The sequence below is a fragment of the Bufo bufo genome, chromosome 2 (assembly GCF_905171765.1).
Source record: "Bufo bufo chromosome 2, aBufBuf1.1, whole genome shotgun sequence".
In the NCBI taxonomy this organism is placed as follows: Eukaryota; Metazoa; Chordata; class Amphibia; order Anura; family Bufonidae; genus Bufo; species Bufo bufo.
Window position 1 is genome coordinate 711,598,043 of NC_053390.1, and position 27,735 is coordinate 711,625,777.

The window sequence follows — 27,735 nt, forward strand, 5'->3', positions numbered from 1 at the left end:
GACTAAGCAGCTAAATGCAAAGCATGAGCTGCAGTGGAGTACACCCCTTAAAAACCACAAAATATCTCAGGCTCCTCCTGCGACCTCTTCTGCTGCAGTCTCGGCCTCTTTCTCCCCCTCTGGAGTGACAGTGGCACCTGCTACCCCCCAAACAGAGGATGTGGCAGCAACACCAACACCTCCACCACCGTCATCAAGCATCTCCACACTGTCCCATGGAAGCTTTCAGCTGTCCTTTCCCCAAACACTGGAGAGAAAGAGGAAGTACTCCCCTACCCACTAGCGATCCCTGGCCCTGAATGCCAGCATTTCAAAATTCCTGGCCTTTGAAATGCTGTCATTCCGTCTGGTGGAGACAGAGATTTTTAAAAACCTTATGGTGGTGACTATCCCACAGTACGTAGTTTCTAGCCTCCACTGCTTTTCCAGGCGAGCCATCCCTGCCCTGAACAACCAAATGGCGGACAAAATCAGGTGTGCACTGCGCAACGCCATCTTTCGCAAGGTCCACATAACTACCGATATGTGGACCAGTAAGCATGGGCAGGGACGTTACATTTCCCTAACTGCACACTGGGTAAATGTAGTGGTGTCTGGACCTAAAGCGGATAGCAGTTTGGCACATGTCCTCCGCTACTGAGGATTGCAGGATGTTTCTCGTCAGCGTAACACCTGCACCACCAATTTTAGCACAGCCAGGGCAAAATGACAGCAGGCTGTTTTGAAACTCATCTGTTTGGGGGAAAAACCCCACACCGCGCAGGAGCTATGGACGGGCATGGCATAACAGACTGATGAGTGGTTGGTGCCACTGAGCCTCAAGCCCGGCCTGGTGGTCTGCAATAACGGGCAAAATCTCGTAGCAGCTCTGGGCCTAGCCGGTTTGACGCACATCCCTTGCCTGTAGCATGTGCTGAATTTGGTGGTGCAGAGGTTCCTGAAAAATTACTCCGATATGTCAGAGCTGCTGCAGAACGTGCAGGCCATCTCTGCTTGCTTTCTGCGTTCACACCCTGCTGCTGCTCGCCTGTCTGCGCAGCAGCATAACTTCTGCCTTCCCGCTCACCACCTCATATGCGACGTACCCACAAGGTGAAACTCCACCTTGCACATGTTGGAGAGACTGTGCGAGCAGCAGCACACAATACAGGGAGTGCAGAATTATTAGGCAAGTTGTATTTTTGAGGATTAATTTTATTATTGAACAACAACCATGTTCTCAATGAACCCAAAAAACTCATTAATATCAAAGCTGAATATTTTTGGAAGTAGTTTTTAGTTTGTTTTTAGTTTTAGCTATTTTAGGGGGATATCTGTGTGTGCAGGTGACTATTACTGTGCATAATTATTAGGCAACTTAACAAAAAACAAATATATACCCATTTCAATTATTTATTTTTACCAGTGAAACCAATATAACATCTCAACATTCACAAATATACATTTCTGACATTCAAAAACAAAACAAAAACAAATCAGTGACCAATATAGCCACCTTTCTTTGCAAGGACACTGAAAAGCCTGCCATCCATGGATTCTGTCAGTGTTTTGATCTGTTCACCATCAACATTGCGTGCAGCAGCAACCACAGCCTCCCAGACACTGTTCAGAGAGGTGTACTGTTTTCCCTCCTTGTAAATCTCACATTTGATGATGGACCACAGGTTCTCAATGAGGTTCAGATCAGGTGAACAAGGAGGCCATGTCATTAGATTTTCTTCTTTTATACCCTTTCTTGCCAGCCACGCTGTGGAGTACTTGGACGCGTGTGATGGAGCATTGTCCTGCATGAAAATCATGTTTTTCTTGAAGGATGCAGACTTCTTCCTGTACCACTGCTTGAAGAAGGTGTCTTCCAGAAACTGGCAGTAGGACTGGGAGTTGAGCTTGACTCCATCCTCAACGCGAAAAGGCCCCACAAGCTCATCTTTGATGATACCAGCCCAAACCAGTACTCCACCTCCACCTTGCTGGCGTCTGAGTCGGACTGGAGCTCTCTGCCCTTTACCAATCCAGCCACGGGCCCATCCATCTGGCCCATCAAGACTCACTCTCATTTCATCAGTCCATAAAACCTTAGAAAAATCAGTCTTGAGATATTTCTTGGCCCAGTCTTGACGTTTCAGCTTGTGTGTCTTGTTCAGTGGTGGTCGTCTTTCAGCCTTTCTTACCTTGGCCATGTCTCTGAGTATTGCACACCTTGTGCTTTTGGGCACTCCAGTGATGTTGCAGCTCTGAAATATGGCCAAACTGGTGGCAAGTGGCATCTTGGCAGCTGCACGCTTGACTTTTCTCAGTTCATGGGCAGTTATTTTGCGCCTTGGTTTTTCCACACGCTTCTTGCGACCCTGTTGACTATTTTGAATGAAACGCTTGATTGTTCGATGATCACGCTTCAGAAGCTTTGCAATTTTAAGAGTGCTGCATCCCTCTGCAAGATATCTCACTATTTTTGACTTTTCTGAGCCTGTCAAGTCCTTCTTTTGACCCATTTTGCCTAATAATTATGCACACCTAATATAGGGTGTTGATGTCATTAGACCACACCCCTTCTCATTACAGAGATGCACATCACCTAATATGCTTAATTGGTAGTAGGCTTTCGAGCCTATACAGCTTGGAGTAAGACAACATGCATAAAGAGGATGATGTGGTCAAAATACTCATTTGCCTAATAATTCTGCACTCCCTGTACAGTAAACTGATGTTTTATAACCTAGTAGAATAGTCTTCTTTCTGCCCAAGTGGCGGCGTTTCATCTCCACTTGCGCCCAGCCAGCCTCCCCCAACTGTCGTTTGAAGCGCCGCCCAGCTCATCAATATTCACTTCGCTAGGCGGCTACTACTGTCCCCGACTTTACAAGATCCGGCGCATGCCCAATACAAACCTATGGGCATCGGACTCCGTCTCATCTTCAGCGCATGCGCCCGGCACACTCACTGGCCGGGATCACATCGCGCCTGCGTCCACTCTGCATCTTAGAAGCCGCTTGAGCCTCTGCATTCTGCGCATGCGCCAGGCACTGTTCAGAGCAGCGCTTCAGAGAGCTGCTCTCAAACACCTCCATACTAGTTTGACCGACCTCCAACTCTTCACTCCGCCCTCATTGTCTGTGTGTACACAGTGTCAGGGACAGTAGTAGCCGCCCAGCGAAGTGAATATTGATAAGCTGGGCGGCGCTTCAAACAGCAGTTGGGGGAGGCTGGCTGGGCGCAAGTGGAAATGAAACGCCGCCCCTTGGGTAGAAAGAAGACGATTGGTGGTGTCGGGCCTGGATTTTTATGGAATGAAGAGCAGGTTGGTAATGGGGCTCCTCATTCCCTTCCTGATCAGAACAGGTTTCCCCAGTCAGGTGATGGAGCTCAGCTCATTTCTGGGCTATAAGGCTAGGTTTACACGACGACATTTGTCACGCAACATTTTGTTGCACCAATGTCGCACAACAATTTTTATAATGGCAGTCTATGGTGTCACACTGCAACATGCAACATGCTGCGACTGCGATGTAACAGTCGCAGAAAATCTATTCGAGACTGTCGAGTCGCAGCATGTCGCATGTTGCAGTGCGACACCATAGACTGCCTTATCTGTCGCGCGACAAATGTAGTCGTGTAGTCCTAGCCTAAAGGTATGCACTATGAGCATGTGTGTATGTGGGGGGGACTAGTTGAATGGACTGTCTTTCACCATTACTGCTGAAATCTGCTAAAACAACAAATAGGACACTAACTTTACTTTGAGTTGTGTTGTGTGGCTGGTAGTAGGATGTCCGTATAGAAAGGGTGATGTTTTGTTTAGTAAGTGCTAAGCCTGGCAGGATATTATTTTGTGTTTTTGCCTGAATATAAAGGCCTTATATTTTTGCTTGTGGATGAAAATAAAGAAAATGGGCAAACCCATCTGTGAACTGTGCCGTTGTGTTACTGTCTCTGACTGCTATTGAGCTGACCCCCACAATATATATAGGATATATATATTGTAAGAAGGTACAAGGAATCATTGTAGATGATAGGTATATGTTACCAAGGTTCCTGGCCTCGGTGGAGTAAGATCCAGTTTTCATGTGTCAGCAGCAGTTGCTGTGTGACACCTTGCCATCTAGTATGGCTGTAAATGGCTGATCCGGGACTGGCGTGAACATCAATATTTTTGGTTTTTCAGGCACGGTTGTATGTTGTACATTAAACGAGCTGTATTACAACCCATGCCCCATGACAACATGGAGGCTGTTGTGAAGGCCCTCGTGGAGGCTAATATGCAGCAGCGGGAGACAAACCTGAACCAACGTGAGGCTAATAAGCAGCAGCAAGAGACCAACCAGTTGCTGCTACAACATGTGATGGATTTGCAGACAGCAGGAGTAACTCCGAGCGTCCACGATGCTCAGAAGGCAGTATGTGCAGCGATTCCTAGGATGACACCAGCAGACGACATCGAAACCTACCTGGCTGTGGATGACAATATCGTCCAGGTATGCTGAAGCGTACCGACAATGTGGACGAAGTACAATATCCATTAGCCTTTGAAGGGTCACGGGGGCGCCATGCAAACCAAAGGGTAACACCTTGTACTGATATAGCCCCTCCGGTGTGATGAAGGCAGTTTTCTCTTTAGCAGCCTCTGTTAAGGGCACCTGCCAATACCCTTTCGTGAGGTCCAAAACTGAAAAATATCAGGCTTGTCCTAACCTTTCAATTAGCTCGTCGACTCGGGGCATGGGATATGCATAGAACTTAATTCGAATTTTAGTCGTTACAAAACCATAACGTTCCGTCCGGTTTGGGTATCAATACTATAGGGCTGGCCCACTCACCTTTAGACTCCTCTATGATGTCTAGTTGCAGCATTAGTTGCACTTCCTCCATAATGGCTTGTCGCCGAGCCTCGGGTACCCGGAACTGTTTTAACCGGACTTTTGCCTGAGGGTCAGTGACAATGTCATGCCGAATTGTGGAAGTGCGTCCAGGGAGGTCCAAGAACACAACCGTGTTCTGGCTAATAAACTCCCTGGTCTCCTGAGCCTGTTTAGAGGAGAGGCTGTCAGCAATTATTACTTTGGCAGCCGCTTCCCTTGCTTCAGACAGAGGGGCCGAAACTGCTTCCTCTAGAAAACCTGGCTGCGGGCTGTCTTCAGTAGAGGTTTCCCTATCTTTCCACGGTTTGAGTAAATTCACATGGTACACCTGCTCCGGCTTTCGCCTCCAGGGCTGGTGTACCTTGTAGTTTACCTCTCCAATTTTATCAAGTACCTCATAGGGCCCCTGCCACCTGACCAGGAACTTACTGTCCATGGTTGGCACCAGAACCAAAACCTGATCACCTGGGTTAAAGATCCGGACACGAGCCTGCCCATTATAGATCCGACTCTGGGCTCGCTGAGCAGCCTCCATATGCTCCCTGACAAGAGGCAAAATGGTCTATATCTGCTGTTGCATCTTGGTAATGTACTCAAGGACACTTTTATGCGGAGTGGGTTACTGTTCCCACGCCTCTTTGGCTATGTCCAACAAACCGCGAGGATGTCTGCCATATAGCAATTCGAAGGGCGAGAACCCATTAGAGGCCTGGGGCACAGAGAACATGAGATAGGGCAGAAGAAGGTCCCAGTCCTTCCTATCTTTAGACACCGCCCTTTTTAACATGGATTTTATTGTTTTGCTAAACCTCTCAACAAGACCTTCTGTTTGCGGATGGTACACGGACGTCCGTAACTGTTTTATATGCAGCAACTTAGAGTTTCCTCATGACCTTGGACATAAAAGCGGTCCCCTGGTCAGTCAGAACCTATTTAGGTAGCCCCACTTGGGAGAACATTTCCATTAGCTCCTTTAGCTATAAGTTTAGCCAATGTACTGTATGTCGCAGTGGCACCGCCTCCGGGTACCGAGTGGTGTAGTCTAGGATGAACAAGATATGTTGGTGTCCTCTAGAGGACTTCGGTACTGGGCCTACGAGGTCCATAGAGATTTGCTCAAATGGTACCTCGATGATCAGGAGAGTTACCAAAGGATGGCGGAAAAGGTGCTGGGGGCTAGTTGCCTGGCAGGTCGAGCAAGACTTAAAGAATTTGTCCACCTCTCTAAACACACTGGGCCAGTAAAACCGTTGTAATATCCGGTCCTGTATTTTCTGCATTCCCAGATGACCCCTGAGAACATGTTGGTGGGCTAACTCTAACACAAGTTTGCGATAAGCCTGGGGCACTACCAACTGTTCAATGGGCAGCTGGTTTAGCCGATACAACATATCCTGATGAACCACAAAATGGGGTAACACCGAGTCTGCCCCAGCTTGTTGTGGTTCACCATCTACTATTAATACATTTCCCAGGCACGGGACAGGGTTGGGTCCCGGTGTTGTGCAGTACTAAAATTATCCCCGGAGACATTGAGGTCTGCCAGCTCAGGCCACGGCGGCAAGTCCTTCATGTCTCCCACCATTACATTCAGTGGGGTTGTCTCCCCCTCTTCCCTCGGTGGGGGTCACCCCTACTGCTGGCCTTTCGGCCTTGGGTTCCCAGGGTTCTGGCCTCCCCCCAGAGCAAGGCCACTCTGCTGGGGTTACCCCTGTCTCGCGTGTATCAGTCACTTTCAAGGCAGTACACAGTGTTGGAAGCCCGGGAAGTCTCTTCCTATTATAAGTTCATAGTGTAAGTTTGTGGCAACTGCCACTTCGTGAGTCCACCTACCGGCCCCTGTGGTTAGAGACAACAGGGCAGTGGGATAGTCTTTTAAGTCCCCATGAATGCTCATGACACTGACTTTCTGGCCAGTATACTCAGCGCACTGTACTAGCGAAGCCCTTACTAGGGACACCAGACTCCAGCTGGAGTGTCTCCCACTTCCACCTGGCACAAGTGGTTTATAGTTTATGGGGTACCCGCTGAACATATCTTCCTAGCATATAATGACTGATGGAAGCCATAGTTCTTGTCCATGGGTTCCACCTTATATGGACAGTAAGCTCATACATGGCCAGGCTCCCGACACCGCCGGCAGACTATAGGAGCCGGGTCCATAGAGGGTACATCCCGGGTGGGTTTGGTTGGCACAAGTCCCCTGGTCTGGGGTGGAGATTTATGGGGTTTGACTCCCCCTCCCAAAAGAATTTCCCTTAAGACTCTTAGTAGCCCCGTAGCGCTCCACCATCTCAAGGGCTTTGCCAGGAGACACCTGGCCGATCCAGTGCTGGAGAGGGGGTGGCAGAGCCCTCCAGAAGATATCGGCCAATAGTCTATAGTCTATCCAGCATAGCTGTGGGACTCAGCACATCAGGCTTTAGCCACTTTGAGTAAGTCAGGTAAGGTGTAGTAAGTCATAATATTGGGGATCTCTCGGGCTAAGCCGGCTTAAACCCCCACTGATGTACCAGCTGGGCCAGGATCAACACATTCACCCCCAGTCTGGCAAAAATCTCACCCTTTACGTTTTGGTAGTCGGATGCATGATCGTCCAGCAAGTCGAAATATACCCGCTGGGAATCGGAGGCCAGGAATGGAGCGACGACCTCAGCCCACTGGTCTCGGGGTAGCTTCTCCCTTGTGGCCACTTTCTCATACATCGTGTTAGAGTTAGCCCACCAACATGTTCTAGGGGGTCATCAGGGTATGCAGAAAACACAGGACATTACAACGGTTTTACTGGCCCAGTGTGTTTAGAGAGGTGGACGAATCCAGAGTCGGATCTATAATTGGCAGGCTTGTATCCGGATCTTTGACCCGGGTGATCGGGTTTTGGTTTTGGTGCCGACCGTGGACAGTAAGTTCCTGGCCAGGTGGCAGGGGCCCTATGAGGTACTTGAGAAAATTGGAGAGGTAAACTACAAGGTACACCAGCCAGGGAGGCGAAAGCCGGAGCAGGTGTACCATGTGAATTTACTCAAACCGTGGAAAGATAGGGAAACCTGTACTGAAGACTGCCAGCAGCCAGGTTTCTAGGGAAAGTGGTTTCGGCCCCTTTGTCTGAAACAAGGGAAGCGGCTGCCAAAGTAATAATTGCTGACAGCCTCTCCTCTAAACAGGCTCAGGAGACCAGGGAGTTTATTAGCCGGAACACGTATGTGTTCTTGGACCTCCCTGGACGCACTTCCACAATTTGGAATGACATTGTCACTGAGCCTCAGGCGAAAGTCCGGTTAAAACAATACCGGGTACCCGAGGCTCGGCGACAAGCCATTATGGAGGAAGTGCAACTAATGCTGCAACTAGACACCATAGAGGAGTCTAAAGGTGAGTGGGCCAGCCCTATTGTATTGATACCCAAACCGGACGGAACGAGATTTCTAAATTCAATGCATATCCCATGCCCCGAGTCAACAAGCTAATTGAAAGGTTAGGTCAAGCCCGATATTATTCAGTTTTGGACCTCACGAAAGGGTATTGGCAGGTGCTGCTAAAGAGAAAACTACCTTCATCACACAGAAGGGGCTATATCAGTACAAGGTGTTACCCTTTGGTTTGCATGGCGCCCCAGCGACCTTTCAAAGGCTAATGGATAATGTACTGAATTGTACACTTTGGCGTACCTGGACGATATCTTCATCCACAGTACCAACTGGGAAAGTCACCTACTCAAAGTACAGGCTGTAGTGGACTACCTTAGGAAGGCTGGGCTAACCGCTAACCCAAAAAAATGTGCGATAGGGTTAGAGTAGAATAAGTACCTAGGGTATATTATTGGGCGCGGAGTTATCAAACCTCAAGTGAACAAAATAGAGGTGATTCGGGATTTGGCCCCGACCTCAGATGGACGCCTCTGAAGTAGGCCTCAGTGCTGTACTGTCTCAGGAAGTCAACTGGGAAGAGCATCCCGTTGTCTTCCTAAGCCACAATCTTACCCAGCCGAAACCAGGTACAGTATAGTGGAGAGAGAGTGCCTGGCTATCAAGTGGGAACTCGAGTCTCTCCGCTACTATTTGTTGGGGAGAAAGTTACGCCAGGTGACTGACCACACCCCTCTCAAGTAGATGAGCCAGGCCAAATAGAGAAATGCCCTAGTCACCAGGTGCTTCCTTTCCTTACAGAACTTTAAGTTCCCCGTAGAACACAGGGCAGGCCGCTGCCCTGTCCCGAGTGCACTGTCTGGCGTGTGTTCACCCCCTCAGGGTTGAACAAAGGGGGGATGTATGTAAGAAGGTACAAGGAATTATCGTGGATGATAGGTATATATCACCGAGGTTCGTGGAGTAAGAGCTAGTTTTCATGTGTCAGCAGTAGTTGCTGTGTGACACCTTGCCATCTAGTATGGCTGTAAATAGCTGATCCAGGACGGCTCTTACTGGGAGTAGTCATAGTGCTGGGTGGGTGACTACTCACCATGGTCTAGTGCTGGGTGGGTGACTACTCCCCATTGTCCACGCTGTGTTTTGACATGCCTTTAAAAAAAACAGCCAGCAGTGTCAGGTGGGTGAATTACTCCTCTCTGACACTGGAGCTGTGTCAAACTCTGCTGAGATCTGAGGCCCGTGTGTGGGCTGAAAGTTGAAGACAGTGTGTAGGGCGAGCAGGCAGCCTAAAGCCTGCAGGTGGACTTTGAGGCTGAGCATTCAACCGGGTGTGGATTAAACACCCAGGATCAAAGGTGACTGTTTTTCTGTATGAACTGTTTTGGGTGTGAACTAGAACTAATACTGAAAATGGACTATCATACTGTGAATCTGCAACTAGTGTGAATAAACACCTGCACTTTTTGAGTTACAAACGTGTCTTTGCCTTTATACTGCACCCGCTTGTCCTGTCTACCAAAGCGAATCCCCACTATAAATATATATATATATATGAGAGAGAGAGATATCTGAAAAAATATAAGGGGGAATATATCAAATCAATTGATACATTCTATGTCTATTTGAGATTTTTTTTTATAAAAGGTATTCAGTCCTTCACCTCTCCGGTCCTGGTTTTGCACCAGCCAGCTATCAATTAAAAAGTGAGTCAAATAGCTTTTCCCCTAGCAAATCCTGACCTAGGCCTCCCACCCAGTTAAGCCAGTACTCTCTGCTTTGCACTGATGAGGTGCAATCAGCCCAAAATAGCTGTCTGCAGATGAGATACTTACTTAATTATTATCCAAAACCCAACCTTTTAAAAGGTTGAAGATTGACATATAAGATAGCTACCTTGAATTTTTAAGCATTAGAGGAAGAGATTGTTAAGAGCTAATTTGTAAACCTTCCCCCAAATGTATCAAGTTTTGGGGGATAGGCAAGAAATCGGTGGGTATGAGAAAAGGGGATTTGGACTAAATTCTATTACGAGAAGAAACTAAGTGGATCTACAGATTGGACAGTCTGAGTCCAAACTGCCTGAATGAAGGCTTCACCTATTCTTCATTTTTATAATAGCTAATATGTATTTCTGACATATTTAGCTGTTTCACATATGTACAATTGAGCAATAGGAACACCAAAGGTTGGATCATGACAAATATTGTATTATACTTAAACTGTGATGAAGCGATCTCCACTATTGAGGGATATATGTATTCTACTTTAGGCATGGGTATTCAGGCTTCCTTTGGTGGGGTTGCTAGTCCCCCAGCCCAGCCCATTCTATTTGATCTATACTTACCTTTTAGCTCCGGTAAGGATTTACAATTGGCATAAGACACTCGCAAAATATGTATTAGACAGTATTGATTTATACATGTCTAGACAGTATTGAAGAATATATTTCTGAGTTAGCCTCACCTCTGGATGTTTACATCTGCAGACATTCATAGCCAAGTCCCTGCGCATCCATCGATTGTGCAGAACATGCGCTCTCCCTAATAGGGACATATATTTAACCATGTTTCCGTGCATCCATGTGTTATGCAGGACATGTGCAGAGGGCACACTCTTCCTGGTATACAAAACATGCAATGCAACAGCTCACTGCAAACCAAATAAAGTACAAAATTGCATCATAATTGCAAATGCTATACTAATAAGTTAGAGATGCTTGGCAAATCGTTTTGTACAAAATTATTTGAGCCCGTCTGCCGCACGTCAAGGCGATCTCTAGTTAGACGGGTTCCTAACACTAAATTTTACCTGTTATGTGCCATGATGGCTATCATATAATTCAGAAAGTGCAGGTTCCACATGCATGCTGGATCCGCCTGAATTTCTGTCATTTTTGGTGCCAAAATGGCCTCCATTATATCCACGGAAAGCAGTTACCAGCATGCATGCCGGGCCCACTCCACACCACCCCTGGCGCCAAAAGCAGCTTGTGCTGAAGGTGTGGCTGCCTCATTAGTCGTGAACTCCTGACCAGCTTGTCTGCCCCATTGGCTGATTTTAATTAGTGTTAGTATATAGCTTGGCCTGCTCCCCCTCACTCACTGAAGCCATCTGGCAACAGGAGAGAGATAGTGTGTGGACTCTCATTGCAGTCCTTGGTGACCTTTTGGCGCCAGGGGTGGTGTGGAGTGGGCCCGGCATGCATGCTGGTAACTGCTTTCCGTGGATATAATGGAGGCCATTTTGGCACCAAAAATGACCGAAATTCAGGCGGATCCAGCATGCATGTGGAACCTGCACTTTCTGAATTATATGATAGCCGTCATGGCACATAACAGGTAAAATTTAGTGTTAGGAACCCGTCTAACTAGAGATCGCCTTGACGTGCGGCAGACGGGCTCAAATAATTTTGTACATAACGATTTGCCAAGCATCTCTAACTTATTAGTATAGCATTTGCAATTATGATGCAATTTTGTACTTTATTTGGTTTGCAGAGAGCTGTTGCATTGCATGTTTTGTTTAACAGTCTTGTTCTCAGCCATAGCAACGTGCCCCTGCGCTTTGGGATGTGCTGACTGACCCGCTTTTTCTTCCTGGTATAGATATGAGTCAAACTATGTTCCTGCACATCTATGTGCTGCGCAGGACATGCGAACTAGACAGTATTGTCTTCTGTAGCAGCTAAGTTTTAGCGCAGCCTCAGGAAGCATACCAGGGCTCTTCCTGACATGGACATGAATCAAACTATGTCCCTGCACATCGATGGGTTGCGCAGGACATGCGCACTAGGTAGAACTGTCTTCTGTAGCAGCTATGTTCCAGCGCAGCCTCCGTAAGCTTACCAGAGCATTCGGACAAGCAAGTCTGCGCCCATCGGGTTTGCGCACAGTACATCATCATGGCCACTCCCCCGGATCTAGCGATTGGTCAAGTGGCATAGGAGATGCGGCACTGGATTGGATGAGCTTGTAGGCAGCTTACACCCACAGTAGTGAGGTCTCCCATGTCTGTTTGGTGCATTTATGTGTTAATCATCTCATAGAGGTTACTTTTCCTTGTTTGTGGTGTTCCTTTTCAATGCTGCCCAAACCCCTGAGGAAGCCAGTTTAGCTGTTGAAACATGTCAGGGGGCAGACATTTTAGATTTTCTGTTTAACTTGCCTCATTGTGCTAAAATCACTTGTTTCAGTGAATGTTAACAGTGGCGGTGATGCTGAAATATAATTCAGCTTTGTATGATAATTTATGAATCACCAATCCTTATCATTACACCATTCCTAAATCTCTTTAATAATATTAATGATGGTGCTAATAGCATGTAGCTACCTTCTGAAAGAACTGTAAAAAATGGGGGTCAGTCAGCAGATACCAATGCGCCGGTGCACGCCACCATGGCTAGAAACACGAAGAAAAAAACCCACAATGCAACAGCACTCTGCAAACACAAATAACGTACAATAATTCCATAGTTATAGAAAATATTCTGATGCTATTGCTATGCTTTATTTGTAAATTTGAGATTCTTGGCAAATACATTTTGTACAAAATTATTTGGGCCCGTCTTCCAGAATCAAGGCGATCTCTAAGGCTACATACACATGACCGTATGTGTTTTGCGGTCTGCAAAAAAAAAAAGCATGATATCCGTTTTTTTTTGTTTTTTTTTGCAGATCCATTGTAACAATGCCTAAAACAGACAAGAATAGGACATGTTCTATTTTTTTTTGTGGGGCTATGGAACGGACATACTGATGCAGACAGCTCATGGTGTGCTGTCCACATTTTTTGCGGACCCATTGAAATGAATGGGTCCGCAACCTATCTGCAAAAATACCAGAACTGACACGGAAACAAACAAATTTCGTGTGCATGTAGCTAAGATGGGAACCTAACACTAAATACTACCTGTTATGCGCCATAAAATTCAGGGAATGTAGGTTCCACATGCATTCTGGGTCCACTCTGCCTTTTACCATTTTTGGTGCCATAATGGCCTCCATTAAATCCAGGGAATGCAGGTACCAACATGCATGCTGAGCCCATATTGGTACTGATAGGAATCTCAACGTCCCACTTGGTACCCCTGGCACCAAACTTCTAGTATCGGCTTGGTTTGAGTCCCTTTCTGACGTCAGGAGAGCGCTTCACTCAGTAGGTAACAAAAGACACAACAGTGATGTACTGAATGAACACTCTGAGGTTTATTTTTAATGCACACAGGTTATATAGAGGGGGCTTTACCCTCTTTATTAGCATATCATCGTAAGTTATGTATTTAACCTATTATATTAACACGTTTCATTCTACAGTCAGAGAAATAGAAACAAAAACGGAACTTCCATATTAGGAATATTGTCCGGGAGTAGTGCCAAAGAGATAAGATTCAGGGTTACAGAGAATAGAAACCTTACAACAATTATTTCCAAAGCAATCAGAGTTAGTTCCTAACAGAGAAACGGAACAGCAAAAGGCACAATTGGTTTTGACATAATAAAGAACATGGATTCCTTTCAAATCCCCTCTTAGAACCTTTAGTGGATCATACTACATGGTTCTTTCCTTTCTTGTCCTTTTTCTCTCTATACGATATTAGGTAATTCTTATACCCATCTGGGCTTCGATCCTCCTGGGGTAGAGTAGTCTGATATAATGACATATTAGAGAGCCCTTTTTCTAGCATTCGTCTCACACAGGGAATAACACATAATGCTACTACACCTATTACAATTACTATTAGTATGACAATCCCTAGTTGCATGAGACCTTGTTTCCAACTTGTGAACCACCCAAAGTATTGATCCAATGGATTATTTATACCTGAGTTCTTTTTCAGTTCTATTGACAGATCTTCAAGCTTTTTTTATAGCTATTGTGACCTTACCAGTGGGGCCAATATTATTTGGTATGTATGTGCAACAGGAGGTTGGATCAGTCAATACTCGGCACACTCCGCCCTTCTCTGCGAGAATCATATCCAACACCATTCGATTCTGGAATGTCATGATCGAGTCTGCTTGTAGTTCTTCTGCTACCCCTTGTAATGCATCTCTGGTATAGTTTACAAACCTTTGCTGATTGTAGTATATGTAATTTATCCAATCCACATTTTTATTCACAGTATTGATGGGAAATATTGATTCAAATTCGGCAGCTACTTGATCTCTAGCTTTGAACTCATCTGGGACCCCTCTTGGAACACCTATTGCATCTATATAGACATGGGGATCAAAACTTGAAAGGGGGCTGCTTCTTTTGTTTATCTTTAGCACCCCTTTTTCTATAATATCTGATTCGGTAAAAATGTGCATGTTCATTATAACTTGGCAAGCGCACATTCACCTTTCCAGGCACCTTCCAGTCTGGATCTTATTTTTCCATCTCCACAGATCCAGTACACATCTCCTATGGAGTACACTTGGTTCTGAGTGAGGGATATGTTCAGATTGCTGTATTTGTGACAATAACCTTTGGTGAAATTCCGTACATTCCTCCCATGTGTACTCCCTTTGTAACATGTGTAGTTACCTGGATATACCTGGATACCTGCCCCTGGGCGAGGATTTTTTAACAAAAGAGGGTATTTTGATTTCCATTCTGTACATGCACTGTGGTTATAAGACATATTAACAAAAAGAGTCAAGAAACATTCTTCAACACTTTCTGGTAACACTAGGGGTACGGTACCTAGGTGTGGCTTGGCAGCACCGCATATGTAACAGTTACTTTTATTCACAGAGGCTGCACTATACTTCATCCACTCCAGCCACAAATTATCATCAGAAAAACCCGTCCCCATGGCCAAAGTATCCTCATATGTGGGATTAGATATGGCCCTTAGGTTTTTTTAAAGAAACTATATGTGGGGCTAGTGGGTTTTTGGGGACACCTGTGATGGGTTGGTATTCCTTAGACTTATACATATCTCTAAGTTTGAACATTTGTGTTACCTGAGAAGTCTCAGCTCCCCACATTTTATGGAAGTACCATCCCAATACATAATCTCCTTCATCATATTTACCAGGGCTTTCTATTGTCAATACAATTTTCATTTCCGCTGACCTTTTTTTTGCAATAATTCAATGAGGAGGTGTCCACATAACACGTCCCTCTCTCAAGGAGTGTCATTCTAGTCAAAAGGGACATAGAATTTTTATCCCTCCTTTTGAGTGCGCTTTCTGGTTTATATCCCCATTCTGTCCCTGTATTCCATCCCACTGATCCCCAGTATCCACAACCTTTTCCCCAGTATGAGTCTGTTACACATATATAGGCCCGTCCTTCTACATAGTTGTTGGAACAATAGTTATAATATGAACATGTTTTCAATATATCACAAAGACAAAAGGTGTAGGTAGCTACGTGAGTGTTAGATGAATTATACCAAAAGGTGATGACGCCGCCCTTGCTAGTTGCGGCTACTTCTCCCTTACTACTAATTGGTAAAATCAACAAGATTATTGAAGCAATCTTAGTCAGTACATTCAACCATTTCCCAGAAAAGAGTGAGGAGCTCATCATGTTGGAGGTCAGGGCTGTCTGCCCCGTTAGTACCTCTGGGCCTTGTTGGAGGTCAGGGCTGTCTGCCCCCGTTAGTACCTCTTGTCCTTCTTCAAGGCCAAGGCTGTCTGCCTCCGTTCCTGCCTCCTCTCTTGCTCTCACAAGCTTCACTCGGGTGGCGTGGATACAAGTTGGAGACTGTTCAGTCAGCACGGCTGTTCTGGTTACTGCGATCACGGTAGTGGGTGGGCCATATGCGAAGTCACCTTGGGATTTTCCTTTCTTCAGTGTTTTGATCACTACCTCATCCGCCACCCTGTATGGGTGGGTGGGTTCCTGTGGAAGAGAGGGAGACTTACAAGCAACTTTTTCCTCAATTTTATTAAGTACCTGTATCAATTTGGTGACATATTCTTCCCTTATAAAATCAAAGTCTCCTTCCTGCAGATAACACCAGTCTTGCTGTTCCTGTTCAGTGGCATATCTTTGAAGATCAGTAAGCATTTGCGACATCACAGGGGTTGGAGGTGCCAAACATGGCATCTACCAATGGTTACATGGACCTGTGGGGTTGCATTTGGCCACTCGTTTCGCCACCTTATCTGCCAGCGCATTGCCCTGTGAGACATGATCCTTACCATCTGCTGCCATGAATCCTCTCCTCAAATCATACTACCCCATGTGCGTACCTACCCCATGTGCGTACCTACTATCAGTATAAATGGTGACAGATCTATCAGTATGTAGAATACATGCTCTAGTGAGTGCAATGAGCTCAGCTGCCTGCTGTGTTGAGTGCGGATGCCGTTGAGTAGGCCTACAACATCATGTGTAGGGTGCAAAAATGGTGTAACGTCACATTGTGAAAGGAGTTGCCAACTCTACCATCATAGCACAGGCTGCAAGAGAACACAGACATGCCGGCATCCCTTGAACAGGGATGGGCATTACCTTTGAGAAAAATACACAAGGACGCAACTTGCCTCCGTGTTCTTGTGTCAGTACACCCGCCATGGTTTTACAATTTTGTCGTGCAAACATGTGGAAGTTTGTAGTCCGGTAGGCCCAATCCTGGACTTGACATTAATGAACATTTCAGATAATCAAATGCATTGTACATTTCTGAAGACCATCTTATTAAATCAGGTTTGTCCTGCAGTGTTGCCTGCCTCAAGATATTGTAATAGTAGGAACAGTCTGGGATCCATTGTCTGCAGTAGTTTATCATTCCAAGGAAGGATAGCATTTCCTTCTTGGAGAACGGGGTGACCAAGCCCGCTACAGACTGAACTCTCCCTGGACTGATCCTCCTTTCCCCCTTTTGAGGACAAACCCCAAGTATTCGACTTGCTGTTTACACCATTGCATTTTCCCTAATGACACTTTGTGTCCACATTCAAACAACCATTGCAACAGTGATATACCATCCTCAATGTTGGCCTCCACTGACATACTACACAACAGTAAATCATCCACGTATTGCAATAACACGGAACCTTGGGGGGGGGGTGCCATGGTTTTAACGTGGCTTGGAGGACTATGCTGTACACTACAGGTGAATCAGCACATCCCTAGGGCATTCTGCCCCAGGTCAGTTGACATCTGTCAAAGGAAAAAGCAAAAATTAGTCTGGTCTTCTTGTCAACTGGGATAGAAAAGAATGCATTTTTCAGATCTATCACACTGAACCAAACAGCGTCTGCTGGAATGGCAGATAGTAATTGAGTGATGTCAGGTACAACAGGGGCTATAGGCACAATGATGTTGTTGATGGCCCTTAAATCCTGTACAAAGCGGGTAGTACCATCTGCCTTTGTCACTGGATTTACAGGCGTGCTGTAGGGTGAAATCACCTCTTCCAGGATTCCCTTTTGTAGGAATTCTTTTATCATTGGCCTAAGTCCATCGAGTTTCTCTTTTGGCAGTAGGTATTGTTTCTGGAACACTGAAATGACACCTGGTTTTACAGTAGCTTTGTAAGGTGTGCAATCTATGAATCCTGTGTCATATTCATTTGAAGACCATAATGCAGGGTTAATGTTGTTAAGTTCTGGGTGGTTCTGTATGTTTGCAAGAATAAGTGGCACTGGTTTAGAGATTGGAATGAGATCTGAGTGTACTCTTATGTCCTGATTTTTGGCTGACACTTGTAAGTCAAGCTTAATGAACAAATCTTTACTTAACACACTTAAGGTTGCACTGCTATCTACCATGAATCCTACTCTGAGTCATCTAAGTCCACCCCTTTTAGTCGGACGCTGTGGTCCACCTTCTGTCTGTCATTAGTGTCCCAGCTGTCCATGAAGACAGAGCTCTGATGTGAAGCACAACACTTAACATGTAAAACGTAACTTCAAACATTGAAACAAACAGATCTGACAATACAGACATGAACACACAAAGGGCCCATAAGAAACTTTTCATTAACTTCGATAAAAAAAAATGTACAGCTTGATCAATGCTGTTGGCACCAATAAAAACCAAAAACTTCCAAGAAAAATAAAATTCTCAATGCGCATATTATATGAAAACAAATATCGTACTCCATACACATTCATATACATTTCATGTACTCATCTTCACAAAACAGCTCATAACCACGCCCTTACACATAAAAACTGAATTGCACACACAGCTCTGCTAAAGCATCCATTAGGGCTCTTTCACACTTTCAACCCCACTACAACGCAGAGCCACACCCATTCACATTCCACTGAATCATTTGTCTTCCAACCTAATCACACAATTGTCTTTGTTTCATCCCAAAACTTGCAGCACAGACAAATACAGCTTTCCGGGAAACAGCCACACCACACCCAGAATTGCTGATGGTCTGTCGCTGTAAGACAATATATATGTTATAATCATACAGTCATTTTGTTAAACCCAAATCATTTTATATGTCAGGTGTTCTTAGTTAATGTTGTACGTATATAATAATTCTTGTTAAAAGCTGGATTCTCACATTACACTGCTGGGGAAAGAAAATTATTGAACAATTTTTGTCTTCTATAATAATATTACACATATAACATCACTTAATCTGCAGGATTCCATACCCCTTTGTATCATGTAATCCATATCCTAGGACGGGTCATGGTCAAAATGTGGCCATGCTTCTTTGTCTCCCAGACAAAGACCCTTTATCATGTCCATGTGGTACGGGCTATTATCGCCATCCCTGGGAAAAGGGGCTGGCAGCTTGCATGAACTCAGTCCATCCAGCTAAGTTATCCACCCATGGGTTAACTAGGAACTAATTTGTGGGACTACACCGTGCAACATAAACTTTGCATGTTTCTCCCGTCTCAGGTTTGGGATGATTTGTTTTAAACCCTTGTGACCCCATTCCGTCTGATATTTTAATGATGCTACTTTCCTAGGACTGGCTGTACTGAAGAGTTAAGGATTCAACAAATTAATGCTGTCAACTAGGCAAAGGACTCAGGTCTGATCAGAAAATATCAGAGTGTTTCATCAAACATATAATTTGTTGCTTTGGTCTGCCGCTTGTGTTCACCTATCCCCGGGTCAACGGATTGCTCCTAGCCGGGGGTGGGGCGTATCGCAGACCTCCGCAACACAGTAAAACAACAATGCAATGTCCTTAAAACTCTATGCAAATAGTGAACTTCAGTCCGTACACTTACCACCCGGACATCAGTATCCTTATCTCAACTCTAATAATCTTATACTTTAAAACAACTTTAAAAGAGTCAAACCAAGCTCCTTCCTTGTCTCCCTGAGACAATATTATCTAGTGCGCACTATATTTTCTCTGAGTGATCCTCACGGCGGACTCCCGGAGTCCCCGGGTCACTCCCCCAGACTCCCGGAGTCTGTTCCCTGTATCCCTGATACAGTAATTATACTAGAAGTTGTAGGTTCTACTTACTAGATCGAGACGTGGTTCTCGGATCGGCCAGAGGACAATAACAGATGTCTTTCTTACCGAACCCGAGGAAAACCTTCCCGATCCCGGACACAAGCCCCCAAACTGATAGGAATCTCAACGTCCCACTTGGTACCCCTGGCACCAAACTTCTAGTATCGGCTTGGTTTGAGTCCCTTTCTGACGTCAGGAGAGCGCTTCACTCAGTAGGTAATGAAAGACACAACAGTGATGTACTGAATGAACACTCTGAGGTTTATTTTTAATGCACACAGGTTATATAGAGGGGGCTTTACCCTCTTTATTAGCATATCATCGTAAGTTATGTATTTAACCTATCATATTAACACGTTTCATTCTACAGTCAGAGAAATAGAAACAAAAACGGAACTTCCATATTAGGAATATTGTCCGGGAGTAGTGCCAAAGAGATAAGTTTCAGGGTTACAGAGAATAGAAACCTTACAACAATTATTTCCAAAGCAATCAGAGTTAGTTCCTAACAGAGAAACAAAACTTCAGCAAAAGGCACAATTGGTTTTGACATAATAAAGAACATGGATTCCTTTCAGGTACCTGCATTCCCTGGATTTAATGGAGGCCATTATGGTGCCAAAAATGGTAAAAGGCAGAGTGGACCCAGCCTGCATGTGGAATCTACATTCCCTGAATTTTATGGTGGCCGTTATGGCACATAACAAGTAGAATTTAGTGTTAGGTTCCCATCTTACAGAGATCGCCTTGATTCTGGCAGACGGGCCCAAAAAAAATTGTACAAAATGTATTTGCCAAGAATCTCAAATTTAAAAAAAAGGCGTAGCATTAGCACCAGAATATTTTCTGTAATTATGGCATTATTGTACGTTATTTGTGTTTGCAGAGTGCTGCTGTTTTTTTATTTTCTACCTTCTGAAACAGATACGGTATGTGGTCTTAAAAAGTTTTAAAGGGGTGAATACAGTCCAATGTAGCGAACACCTTTGTACATACTGTATGGACCCTGATTTACTAATATACTGTATAAATGTCAAAGATCTGTCTAAAAAAGTTCTGCACAGTAATGTATAATGCAAACCATGGACTATATCAAGGACAACCATGAATTACTTCCATAATGTGACAATTTGGAGACATCTGTCTGACAATAGTGGGGGATACAGACAGTCACAGCTCTCACATGCTGGGGCTATGTGAAATCTCTGGCTATTTCCACAGTAAAACACATGGCAAGTGTGGGATCTATTATTATTATTATTATTATGATGAAATGCATGCTGCTTGGATGCATTTCTCAATTCCAGCCTTAGCGATCACAATTTGTTGCCTGAGAACAGGGCTTTTCCAATATAATGTTATTAATTGCAGTCACATTTAGTGTTCCATTCATTCACGTGGCTAAGAAATACCATCATCCCATTGTACTGTATGTAATAGTATTGACTGGGAGTCCCAGGCTATGAGCTGTGCGCTACGATTGGCCAGCGCTGCAGCAAGGGACAACCATAATACAAAAACTCCGCCCCGTACAACAGAGGGAGCTGTAGACACCAGAGCCTAGCCCATTCCGTTTTTTTTACAGGTCTGTATGCAGAAACATTCACTTCAATGGGGTATCAAAAAAAGGAAATGACTCCGTGTGCGTTCTGTTTGTCCGTTCTGCAAAAAAAATAGAACATGTCCTATTATTGTCCACATTATGGACAAGGATAGGACTGTTCTGTTAGGGGCTAGCTGTTCCGTTCCGCAAAATACGGAATGCACAAGAACGTCATCTGTATATTTGGTGGATCTGTGCATGAGCCCTAAGACTTGGGATCCATACAGCTTCAGTATCTAGCCATACTTTAAGGTGCATGAGCACGGTCATGTGCATGAGCCCTAAGACTTGGGATCCATACAGCTTCAGTATCTAGCCATACTTTGAGGTGCATGCAATCTTTTGCAATGCAGCTATCACAAGTCTAATTGTCAACTGAGTGGTATGCCTCATTTTGTGACAGTGATCTGCAATGATTTGGATACTCAATCGTCAATTTATGCATGCATTTCCAGGAGGAATAACAGAGTAGCATCACAATGCACAGCTCTGATAACATTTTTATCAGTTCAGTGTTATATTTTCTTGTATAGTCTACAGTGATAATACACTGTAGAGCGTCTGTGTAGAACTGCTCTCTGGTGCTTGCATAGTGATAGCCTATACCTGTCTATTCTTGACCATATTTTAGATGTTTTTACATTACACTTTTGTTTTTCTTATTTTCTTGATAGCGCTATTCCCCAGGTAAAGCACGCTTTGGAAATCTTGTAATGCATGCTGCTATTTTAATTTGGGGGAGGTGGGCAATATGGTATATGGGTGGATGAGGTTTGTTGGGTGGGGCGGAAGAACTTTTGTCTCTGCTTTCAGAGGCCGCAGACTGGTGGTGCTTTACACATCATATAAATTATAGCTCACATGACTCGCAGCCATGCCTGCACCATAGATTAAAGGATTTACTCCAGACTCAGCCTTTCATGTTAAGTGTTAATTTTATAGCACTTTCCCTTTTGTTATTTTTACACATTTTCTATATTTGGATACATGACTGTCTATGATCAGACATACATCTGGTTTACGTTTTCTATTGTTACTGCATGGACAGTTTTCTTATTACATTACTTCAAAATGAGACAGTTTTTTTTTCTTGGGTAAAATTCAGGAGACTGGTGTGGTCTGGAAACCTAAAACGAATGCAATTTTGCCTTCTTTCATATGAGAATAAACAAGGATATAATATGTGCAATGCTTTAAGAAATATGAAAGTAGTTTAGTTTGTATATTTTTGAGTATTTGGTGAAAAAGTCCCCTCCGAAACAAATAACCCCGTAGTCTTAAAGGAACACTAAACTTTGAAATTAAATATAAAAGTGAAAAAAAAAAACATAGCTGCTCGCACTGTTTGTCAATCAGAAGCATTTCCAGCAAGATCCTGAAACAACAGTCTTGTAGAAATTCTAGAGGGGACACCGGGGGTATAGAGGTTGTCTGACCTCAAAACTAATTTTAATGATGGACTGAAGAGTGTTCAAATAAAAAAATAATGCACTGCTACGTTCCAGCAGAAAGGCTCCTGTCTCCCACAATGCTAGTCCCATGGTAAAGTACAAAGATTCAGTGGCCATGTGCCACTTGGGGACATGTCATCACTATGGCTGTAGCAGTGCACATGCAACACAGATGGGATGTCACACTACTGTTCTGATGGGGATGGTAGCCTTCACACTGTAATGGAGCAGTGCTGAGCTCTCAGTTTAGTAAATGTCCCTTAGACCAGTTTCATCATGAGCGTCTTCAGTCCGGGACCATGCTCCATGCTACGTCAGAGAGCTGTATTTCCCAGGCTGAACATAGCGCCTCTTAAAGGGAACCTGTCGTGTTGAACATGGTGTCTGAGCTGCAGGTAAGATGTTATAGAGGAGGAGGAGCTGATCAGATTGATATATATAGTTTAGTGGGAAAAGATTCAGTATAATGTGTATTTCATTCATTAAAATTCCTGCTCATTCTGGACTTTGAACTCCAGCCTTCTCTCTATGACTGCGTATACAGAGATAGCTGTCAATCACTGATAGGACTGCCTCCCTGACTTTAAAGCCCAGAATGAGCAGGAATATAAATGAATGAATGAAATACACGTTATATTGAATCTTTTCCCACAAAACTATATATCAATCTGCTCAGCATTTTCTACTCTATAACATGCTGCCTGTAGCTTACATTGCACTTTCATTGTGACAGACTCCCTTTAATTGAACTCACAACATCATAATGATTTATGATGCTGTAAATTCCCATCTCACCGCAGGTCTACTGAACTTTACTCATATAATGTAGTGACTATAGGTAAATAGACCTGTGTGAGATGGGAATTCACAGCATCATAAATCATTATGATGCTGCAAGTTTACTTCAGAGGAGCAGTGTTTAGTCTGGGAAATACAGCTCTCACAAGGAGCATGTTTTCTGGACTAAATACTCGCCGGCCTCTACATAACTTAGGTGCCTGCCCCGCAAGTGTACAACATCCTTAAATCTACGTTAGGGTTGAGCGAACCCAAACTGTAAAGTTCGGGTTCGTACCGAACTTTCGGATTTTTGGACCCCGAACCCGAACCCGAACATTTCAGTAAAAGTTAGGGTTCGGTGTTCGGCTATTTTATGGCGCTTTTTGAAAGGCTACAAAACAGCCAATCAACAAGCGTTTAACTTTGTGCCCTTAGAAGCCATCACAGCCATGCCTACTAATGGCATGGCTGTGATTGGCCAGTGCAGCATGTGACCAAGCCTCTATATAAGCTGGAGTCATGTAGCGCCGCACGTCACTCTGCTCTGATTAGTGTAGGGATAGGATGCTGCAAAAAAGTGTAACACATCTGGTATCGCCGTACTTAGGAGAAGTTGGGGAATGTGTTTTGGGGTGTCATTTTACATATAGCCATGCTGGGTGAGATAAATATCTTGGTCAAATGCCAACTTTGTATATTTTTTTTAAAAAGTTGTCTTTTGCCGAGATATTTCTCTCACCCAGCATGGGTATGTGTAAAAAGACACCCCAAAACACATTCCCCAACTTCTCCTGAGTACGGCGATACCAGATGTGTGGCACTTTTTTGCAGCCTAGGTGGGCAAAGGGACCCACATTTCAAAGAGCACCTTTAGGATTTCACAGGGCATTTTTTACACATTTTGATTTCAAACTACTTCTCACACATTAGGGCCCCTAAAATGCCAGGGCAGTATAAATACCCCACAAGTGACCCCATTTTGGAAAGAAGACACCCCAAGGTATTTTGTGATGGGCATAGTGAGTTCATGGAAGTTTTTATTTTTTGTCACAAGTTAGTGGAATATGAGACTTTGTAAGAAAAAAATTAAAATAAATCATCATTTTCCACTAACTTGTGACAAAGTAATTGTAATGCGTGAGAAGTAGTTTAAAATCAAAATGTGTAAAAAATGCCCTGTGAAATCCGAAAATTGCTCTTTGGAATGTGGGCCTCTTTGCCCACCTAGGCTGCAAAAAGTGTTGCACATCTGGTATCGCCGTACTCAGAAGAAGTAGGGCAATGTGTTTTGGGGTGTCTTTTTACATATACCCATGCTGGGTGAGAGAAATATCTCGGCAAAAGACAACTTTTCCCATTTTTTTATACAAAGTTGGCATTTGACCAAGATATTTATCTCACCCAGCATGGGTATATGTAAAATGACACCCCAAAACACATTGCCCAACTTTTCCTGAGTACGGCGATACCACATGTGTGACACTTTTTTGCAGCCTAGATGCGCAAAGGGGCCAAAATTCCTTTTAGGAGGGCATTTTTAGACATTTGGATCCCAAACTTCTTTTCACGCTTTAGGGCCCCTAAAATGCCAGGGCAGTATAAATACCCCACATGTGATCCCATTTTGGAAAGAAGACACCCCAAGGTATTCAATGAGGAGCATGGCGAGTTGATAGAAGAAAAAAAAAAATTGGCACAAGTTAGCGGAAATTGATTTTATTTTGTTTTTCCTCACAAAGTCTCCCTTTCCGCTAACTTGGGACAAAAATTTAAATCTTTCATGGACTCAATATGCCCCTCAGCGAATACCTTGGGGTGTCTTCTTTCCAAAATGGGGTCACATGTGTGGTATTTATACTGCCCTGGCATTTTAGGGGCCCTAAAGCGTGAGAAGAAGTCTGAAATATAAATGTCAAAAAATTTTTACGCATTTGGATTCCGTGAGGGGTATGGGGAGTTCATGGGAGAATTTATTTTTTGTCACAAGTTAGTGGAGTATGAGACCTTGTAAGAAAAAACAAAAAAATAAAAAATAAATCAATTTCCACTAACTTGTGCCCAAAAAATGTCTGAATGGAGCCTTACAGGGGGGGGGGGGATCAATGACAGGGGGGTGATCAGGGAGTCGATATGGGGTGATCACCCCCCTGTCATTGATCACCCCCCTGTAAGGCTCCATTCAGACGTCCATATGTGTTTTGCGGATCCGATCCGTGGATTCGTAAAACACATACGGACGTCTGAATGGAGCCTTACAGGGGGGTGATCAATGACAGGGGGGTGATCAGGGAGTCTATCTGGGGTGATCAGGGGTTAATAAGGGGTTAATAAGTGACAGGGGGGTGTAGTGTAGTGCTTGGTGCTACTTATTACAGAGCTGGTGGTCGATCCAAGCAAAGGGGACCACCAGAGGACCAGGTAGCAGGTATATTAGACACTTATTAAAACAGCGTCTAATATACCTGTTAGGGGTTAAAAAAATCGCATCTACAGCCTGCCAGCGAACGATCGCCGCTGGCAGGCTGTAGATCCACTCGCTTACCTGCAGTGCCTGTGTGCGCGCGTTCACAGGAAATCTCGCGTCTCGCGAGATGACGCGCAAATGCGTGACTCTGCCTGGAGCTGCCGCCTCCGGAAAGCGATCCTGCGTTAGGCGGTCTGGAGGCGGTTAAAATACAGCAATAATATTGTGGGTTTAAAAAAACACCCATTTTGGGCAAAAAAAAATTTTTTACAGCCCTTGCTGCATCTGTACGTGTGAAATTCAAGCGTTATATACTGTTGTTCTATTCTGCTAATAAAAAAAACACCTATTTAGGGCAAAAATCTTAATTTTGCAGCCTTTGCTGCATCTGTCATTGTAAGATACACCCTTTAGATACTGTTGTTCTATTCTGTTATTAAAAAAACACCCATTATGGGCAAGATCCTAAATTTGAGAAATATAAGAAGAGCGTCAAATAAGGGACATGGCCCTGGTTGTGGTGGAGCTCCTGTTGCAGGGAGAGGAGGTGGCCGATCTGTGCCAGCTACAAGCACAAGTGAAACACCTTTCTAAGGTGCGAGTAGGCGACAGAACCTTCAGCGGTATTTGGTCGGGCCTAATGCGGCTCTACGAATGGTGAGGCCAGAACAAGTACAGGTGATAATAGATTGGGCTGCTGACAGTGCCTCCAGTTCCATTACATTGTCTCCCACCCAGTCTCCTGCTGAAAGACCACAGTTGGCACCTGCAGCCGATGTCCATCAGTCTTTCAACTCACACCCTTGCAAATCAGCCAAGCAGTATGAGCCCCAAGTCATGCAGCAGTCTCTTCTGCTTTTTGATGACTCTGCTAGCAGAGTTTCCCAGGGCCATCCACCTAGCCCTGCCCCAGAAGTGGAAGAGATTGAGTGCACCAATGCCCAATCACTTATGTTTCAAGATGAGTACATGGGAGGACCATCGCAGCACGTCTCAGATGATGACGAAACACAGGTGCCAACTGTTGTGGCTTTCGAAAGTGTGCAGACCGAATAGGAGGGCAGGGGTGAAGACTGGGTGGAAGATGATGTGGAGGATGATGAGGTCCTCGAACCCACATGGAATCAAGGTCATGCGAGTGACCTGTGTAGTTCGGAGGAAGAGGCGGTGGTCGCACAGAGCGACCAGCACAGCAGAAGAGGGAGCAGGGTGCAAAAGCGGAGTGGCCGTCCCCTAGGCAGTACGCCTGCTACTGCCCACAGCAGCAAGGGACCGAGCACACCAAAGCCAGCTCCAAGGAGTCCCCTAGCGTGGAAGTTCTTCAGACAATGTGCTGACGACAAGCCATGAGTGGTTTGCACGCTGTGCAATCAGAGCCTGAAGCAAGGCATAAATGTTCTCAACCTGAGCACAACCTGCATGACCAGTCTTCTAAGTGCAAAGCACAAGCTGCAGTGGAGTAGACACCTCAAAAACCAAGAGAGGATCTGCCAGCAACACCACCACCAGGGTAACCAAGCATCTCCACAATGTCCCACGGAAGCGTTCAGCTCTCCATCTCCCAAACACTGGAGAGGAAGAGGAAGTACCCCCCTACCCACACGCGATCCCTGGCCCTGAATGCCAGCATTTTAAAATAACTGTCCTTTGAAATGCTGTCATTATGTCTGGTAGAGACGGACAGTTTTAAAAGCCTTATGGTGGTGGCTGTCCCACAGTGAGTCATGCCCAGCCCCACTACTTTTCCAAGTGTGCCATCCCTTCCCTGCACAACCAAGTGGGGGACAAAATCAGGTGTGCACTGCGCAACGCCATCTGTGGCAAGGT

General features: G+C 44.7%; 1 long non-coding RNA gene across 1 annotated transcript; it reads right to left on the reverse strand.

Moving 5' to 3' along the window:
- Nucleotides 1–282: 282 nt before the first annotated feature.
- Nucleotides 283–27,735, reverse strand: LOC120991764. Its single transcript, XR_005776801.1, has 3 exons — nucleotides 27,625–27,735; nucleotides 6,843–6,848; nucleotides 283–319 (listed from the first exon to the last, which is right to left on the reverse strand). It is a non-coding gene; the product is annotated as an uncharacterized LOC120991764 (long non-coding RNA).